The sequence below is a fragment of the Siphateles boraxobius genome, unplaced genomic scaffold, assembly GCF_051911475.1.
Source record: "Siphateles boraxobius isolate OS27281-9 unplaced genomic scaffold, OSU_SipBor_1 5, whole genome shotgun sequence".
In the NCBI taxonomy this organism is placed as follows: Eukaryota; Metazoa; Chordata; class Actinopteri; order Cypriniformes; family Leuciscidae; genus Siphateles; species Siphateles boraxobius.
This window is the reverse complement of record NW_027509141.1, coordinates 3,253,440-3,260,423: the sequence shown is the minus strand read 5'-3', so window position 1 is coordinate 3,260,423 and position 6,984 is coordinate 3,253,440. Positions and strand designations below refer to the sequence as shown.

The following is a 6,984-nucleotide window of genomic DNA, read 5'->3' as shown; positions in this document are numbered from 1 at the left end:
CCCTTCTTTATCATTGTATATTGTTTTACATTTTACACCTCTGTTTTCCTTTATTAAAACCGCTACACCTCTGCCCTGCCCCTTCATCCCCATTATTATATAAAATCTCTCTGTTGCATCTTTTTCTTATTTCAGTCATAAATCTATCCCTCCAGTTAGTCTCTTGTAATAAAATTACATCTTCATTCTTGAACATTTCTTTCATTTTCTCAAATTTTCTTACATCTAAAAGTCCTCTGGCATTAAAAGTAACACAACTAAAAGCCATTAAAAGAAAAACAAATTAATACCTAAAAACCATTAATCTTCATCTTCTCCCTCCAGGTCCTTTAGCACTTCAAACCTATTTTCACTTTTATCTAAAACCTTTAAAATAGTAATTTTTCTTGCGTTACAGATATTTGGTTTTACCTTTACTAATCTTTTTCTTAATTGTCCTTTCCCCTCTCGGTCTTTGTCCATCATTGTTTCTTCTTCACTTTCAGTCTCACTTTGATCTTTCTTTTCATGTCCATCTTTCTCCAGGTCGTCCAGGTAACTTTTAAAACTGTCCGAAATGTCCATTACTGTCCATTGAGTGTCCTGCTCCATTGTTGGTTCTTTGTCGTTCTCTTGTTCTCTTTCTTCCTCCTCTATCTGCTCCTTCCATTTCTTGTTGTATGCTTTCTTCCTGTTGTCCTTCATCAATTTGCCGCTCCTCCTCGTTGTTTCCTTCATGACCGTCCACCTGATTTTCCCTACCTCCTTCCTCTCTCTCCATCCAACATTCACATTTATTTAACGTTTCTCTGCAATCCGGGCACCTGACAGCATTGCCATGTCCCCTGTCCTCGCATTTGTAGCACTTAAAGTCAGGGCACTCTTTCAGTAGATGTTGTGGGCTTGTGCACAGCCGACAGGTTTTATCCTGGTTACTGTGCAGCACCCTAAAATACTGTGGCCCTTCCGCTGTTTCCAGCTTTGTGCTGTACGGTAGCGACGCCACCTCTTTGGGGAACCTAACCTTTAGGAACCTCACCTCACCTTTTCCGTCCTCTATGTCAATGCCCGGATAACATATTCTTTTTATTTTCGAGATGGGAGTAATTCTCCCTCCTTCCAATTTTCCAAGAATTTCATCATCATCAAGATAGACAGGTGCATGAAGGAAACAACATAGTCTCTGTTTTGCAAATTTTTCACTTCACATTTCACTCCTTTTAATACGAGTCCATCAGTCAGTTAGACACACATTTCTTCTTTTTCCATTGTCAGTTCATATTCCTTTCCTTGTCTTGGTCTTAATGCTAAAATTTCCCCATGCCCACATAATTCCGTTACAGCTTTAATTATATCCTCCGCTCTTACATCAATCACGTTTTCCACATTCACAATCACTGTTGCCTCTTTTAAATATTTCCTTTCGCTGATTTTCTCTCTCACATCTCGGGTTTTTCCGTTTCTCATTCGTGGTCGATTATCCAGTCCATTGTCGTTTGCCTTGCGTTTTTATCCTGCCAGTCAATTGTTGTTTGCCTTGCGTGTTCCTCCTGCCAGTCCATTGTCAATAACCGTGCATGTTCCTCCTGCCAGTCCATTGTCAATTACCGTGCGTGTTCCTCCAACCAGTCCAGTGTCATTTGCCGTTAATCCGTCCATGCTTGTAAAAAAATAAAAATAACCACCCTCCAGCCAGCAAAAGCTGCTGTTAGGTGGTTTGAAAAACAAAATAAAGCGAAAAAAAAAATAACTTTAAGTAACAAAAACTCGAAAAAAAAAACAGAAATAGAAAAACAAAAATGGGGGAGAGCCTTCCTCTCCAACTGCAGCCAACTCACTTCCTGGAATGTACCAACTAGATCAGGCGTGACCAAGGTGATCAGGAAGGGGTCAGATGAGGGGCCTGCTACAAAACCTTCGAGATGGAGGCCTCACATGTTGGGGATCTCGTTTTTTTTTTTTTTTTTCATGTTAAGTTTGTGGTGTTGTTAGGATATTCCTACAGAGCCTGTGACAGTTTCTCAGCAGAAGAACTGGGATCCAGGGCCAGAGACGTCTGCAAAAAACTGCTATAAAAACCTTCGAGATGCAGGCCTCACATGTTGGGGATCTCATTGTTTTTGTTTTCATGGTAAGTTGTGGTGTTGTTAGGATATTCCTACAGAGCCTGTGACAGTTTCTCAGCGGAAGAACTGGGATCCAGGGTCAGAGACGTCTACAAAAATCTGGTATAAAAACCTTCGAGATGGAGACCTCACATGTTGGGGATCTCAAATTTTTTGTTTTCATGGCAAGTTGTGGTGTTGTTAGGATATTCCTACAGAGCCTGTGACAGTTTCTCAGCAGAAGAACTGGGATCCAGGGCCAGAGACGTCTGCAAAAAACTGCTATAAAGACGTTCGAGATGCAGAACTCACATGTTGGGGATCTGATTGTTTTTGTTTTCATGGCAAGTTGTGGTGTTGTTAGGACCCTATACTGCACGGTGTTGCCATATGGCAACATACCCTTTCTTTGGACATTTCTTGAAATTTGAAAATAAATATGAGCTCTGATTAATCTTAAATTCATGGTAGAACCTGGTGGTAACCAATGATATGCTTTGATGACATCACGACATTACACACACCCTTGCAACGTCATTCTTTTCACACACTTTTGATGACTCCAGCTGCTGAAAAAGTGCTTGTGTATATGTGAAGATTTTCCTCATTTTTTTCATATTTCTTCGGAATAAAAAAATACATCAAGCATCTGGGGTAAGTTCTAATCTTATTTCAATCATTGTCACATTGTTTTGATACTTATATTACCTTTTTATTTAATAAAATAGGTGTGTTGCCATATGGCAATATTGTGCGGTAATGGAACAATATTTTGCCCATTCTAATGCAGAGTAGCTTTGTATGAATGACAATGTATGGATGCACTGATATAGTTGGATGGTTGTATTCTACTTATTTATATATATTTTTATATATTTATAAAGTAAAGTAAAAGTAAAGTATAAAAGTAAAATATATATCCGTCTTGACCGCTTTGATCACTGGCCAGAGATGGGTGCACCAAAAGGAAGGTGCAAGAATCCTGGCTGCAAGGGCATCGTCAGAGGGGTTTGCTCTAAGTGCAAGGTGCACCTCTGCTTAAAAGGTGGGGTATGTGATTTGCAAAACGGCCGGCAGATTTTGAAAATACACAACTCAAAAGGTCCTACCTTCTTTCCTCCAACGCTGGCCCTGACTCCACCCACTCGAAGAGGGGCATGGGGGAGGGGGGTATGGTACGACCGTTTGATTGACGCACTTACTGTCCAATGATTCTAGGTGGTCTTGGAAATGATTGGCTGTTTTTCGAGTTTTTTCGAGTTTTTCGAGTCCTGCCCGTTCCACAGATGATTAAATTTTTTAATTTTCATGTCAGTGCTTCTAACTCAGTGGCTGTAAGTGGGTTAGGAATAGGATTTCAAGTGATTTTGAAAAAATGGTCAAAAAAGAAAATCACATACCCCACTTTTAACAGAGAGAACAACTGCTTTAAGGCGTTTCACATCGAGTAGTTTCACTTGAACAGTTCTTATGAGTTTGCGTCAGATGTTTTGTAAATGTTGTTGAAATAATCGTTTCACATTGAGTAGTTTCACTTGAACAGTTCTTATGAGTTTGCGTCAGATGTTTTGTAAATGTTGTTGAAATAATACTTTGAAAATTAGTTTCATATTTTGTACACAAAGCTCTTGAAAACATTTTAAATAATAAAAACAATTTCATTTCTAAAAGACAGGTCTGTAATCATCTATGAATTTCATGTCATTTTGGGAGAAAACGCATCAGGCTGTTCCATTGTCGCACAATGTTGCCATATGGCAACGCACCCAAAAGTACCCCCCCAAAAAAAAAAAAAAAAAAAAAAAAGAAATGTTAATTTGAGTCTATTTTATATATAAAAAAACACTGTAACATTTTTTTTCCATGATTGCATAATAATGCGTGCAGTAGTTAGGATATTCCTAAAGAGTCTTTGACAGTTTCTCAGTGGAAAAACTGGGATCCAGGTTAAGAGACGTCTGCAAAAAACTGCTATAAAAACCTTCGAGATGGAGGCCTCACATATTGGGGATCTCAGATGCTTTGTTTTCATGGCAAGTTGTGGTGTTGTAAGGATATTCCTACAGCGTCTGTGACAGTTTGTCAGCGGAAGAACTGGGATCCAGGGTCAGGGGTCAGTGACATCTCCTCTCCTGGAGGAAAATACAAGTATTAGTGGTCTTGCTGCAAAATCTGGTAGAGGCCAACAGCTCGGCTTGAGGGGCAGGTGTCAACAGACCTTCCCTGGTGGTCTAGTGGTTAGGATTCGGCGCTCTCACCGCCGCGGCCCGGGTTTGAGACCCGGTCAGGGAATGAGCTTTTGCCCACCACCGGCGGTCATGATTGTAAAATGGCGAACTACGAACTCAAGCGCTGACGCCCTCGTCGAGAAGCACGGCCAAGGAAATGTTTATGTGTGAAAAAGACCACCTTCGAGCCGGAGTCGGACCAGCGACCTAAGGATTGCCAACTTGCCACCTACAGTCCTCCCCTCTACCAGCTGAGCTATCAAAGGCACACTGATTGGGGACAGAACCTCAACATATCAGGTCGCTGAAGCTCCGCCACTGGCTAAAACTTCTACTAGCACAGACATACGTGCTGGTTGTTTCGATTAAGTGATGCAAAGGCAACCCGATCTTCCCATACCGGGAGGCGAAACCGGGCCGCCTGGGTGAAAACCAGGAATCCTGACCGCAAGACCAAATGTAATCTTCTTTCCACCTGTAGCAGGCCCTTTTGCTTTTAGTGTGTGACCGCCCCCTGTAAGAACATGGGAATGATCCGAAGGGAATGTTTACTGAATTCAATTTCATCAGGCTCAAAAGAGGGACCTCTCATTTTCCTACGATTCCTGCGATGGCATAATAGACACTATAAACTGGTCGTAAAGCAAGGTCCTTGTGACAGTACACATGCAATGCATTTGAAAAGACGCATAGTATTTTATGGTAACCGTTATCCTACTGACAAAGCAGCCTATTGTTGGACTGTCAATTTTTAATATTTCTCAACCAATCCAATAATATTAATAACAAAAACTATGGGATAATAAAAGGAAATAATAAAAGGTCTAAGGGCTGACAGCGTAGTAAAAGAGGCAGAACGAGCCAGCCAGAAGCCAAACATAGAATCTTCTACTCCGTATTCAGACGTGTTATCCATTGCGCCACTGGCCCACCTAACTGTTGGTGTTCGACTGGGCAGAGGCCTGTCATGACATCTACTTTTTCTCATGCTATTTACAGACCTGGAGCCAACATCAGGAAGGGGTCAGATGAGGGGCCTGCTACAAAAACCTTTGAGATGGAGGCCTCACATTTGGGGATCTCTTTTTTTTTTTTTCATGTTAAGTTGTGGTGTTGTTAGGATATTCCTACAGAGCCTGTGACAGTTTCTCAGCAGAAGAACTGGGATCCAGGTCCAGAGACGTCTGCAAAAAACTGCTATAAAAACCTTCGAGATGGAGGCCTCACATGTTGGGGATCTCAATTTTTTTTGTGTTCATGGCAAGTTGTGGTGTTGTTAGGATATTCCTACAGAGTCTGTGACAGTTTCTCAGTGGAAGAACTGGGATCCAGGTTAAGAGACGTCTGCAAAAAACTGCTATAAAAACCTTCGAGATGGAGGCCTCACATGTTGGGGATCTCGGTTGCTTTGTTTTCATGGCTAGTTGTGGTGTTGTTAGGATGCTCCTACAGAGTCTGTGACAGTTTGTCAGCGGAAGATCTGGGATCCAGTGTCAGGGGTCAGTGAAGTCTCCTGTCCTGGAGGAAAATACAAATATTAGTGGTCTTGCTGCAAAATCTGGTAGAGGCCAACAGCCGGGCTTGAGGGGCAGGCTTCAACAGACCTTCCCTGGTTGTCTAGTAGTTAGGATTCGGGTTCGATTCCCGGTCAGGGAATGAGCTTTTGCCCACCACCGGAGGACGTGATTTTAAAATGCCGAACTACGAACTCAAGTGCTGACGCCCTCGTCGAGAAGCACAGCCAAGGAAATGTTTATGTGTGAAAAAGACCTCCTTCGAGCCGGAGTTGAACCAGCGACCTAAGGATTGCCAACTTGCCACCTACAGTCCTCCGCTCTACCAGCTGAGCTATCGAAGGCACACTGATTGGGGACAGAACCTCAACATATCAGGTTGCTGAAGCTCCGCCACTGGCTAAAACTGCTACTAGCACAGACATACGTGCTGTTTTTTTTCGATTAAGTGATGCAAAGGCAACCCGATCTTCCCATACCGGGAGGCGAAACCGGGCCGCCTGGGTGAAACCAGGAATGCTGACCGATAGACCATATGGGATCTTCTTTCCACCTGGAGCAGGCCCTTTTGCTTTTAGTGTGTGACCGCCCCCTGTTCTCATGCAATGCATTTGAAAAGACTCATAGTATTGTATGGTAACCGTTATCCTACTGACAAAGCAGCCTATTGTTGGACTGTCAATTTTTTATATTTCTCAACCATTCCAATAATATTAATAACAAAAACTATGGGATAATAAAAGGAAAAATAAAACGGCTAAGGGCTGACAACATAGTAAAAGAGGCAGCCAGGAGTCGAACCTAGAATCTTCTTATTCGTAGTCAAACGCGTTATCCATTGCGCCAAGGACGGCGCACATACGTCTATCAAAGCTAGCAGAAGTTGCCTGAAATTGACCCAAAGATCGCAGGTTCGAATCCCGCTCGTCCAAACTTTTTAAGACTAATGTTAATTATTAGGATAAACGTTATTTAACTACACATTTCAGTCCAGATAATTCTGTCATGTGTAGAAATTAACATATGTATATAATAATACAGTAAACAATAATAATAATAATTATAAGAAGAAGAAGATGAAGAAAAACACAAAAACGTCCTAACCCATTATATTTTTTTAATATAATCACAACAATTATTAAAACTGGTAATATTAAT

The 6,984-nt window shown here is 41.6% G+C and overlaps 2 non-coding genes across 2 annotated transcripts; one reads left to right on the top strand and one right to left on the bottom strand.

The window, feature by feature from the left end:
* Positions 1 to 4,304: 4,304 nt before the first annotated feature.
* On the top strand, positions 4,305 to 4,376 carry trnae-cuc (transfer RNA glutamic acid (anticodon CUC)). Its single transcript has one exon. It is a non-coding gene; the product is annotated as a tRNA-Glu (tRNA).
* A 1,707-nt stretch (positions 4,377 to 6,083) lies between these two features.
* On the bottom strand, positions 6,084 to 6,170 carry trnay-gua (transfer RNA tyrosine (anticodon GUA)). Its single transcript is given in 2 exon segments — positions 6,084 to 6,119; positions 6,134 to 6,170. It is a non-coding gene; the product is annotated as a tRNA-Tyr (tRNA).
* Positions 6,171 to 6,984: the final 814 nt, after the last annotated feature.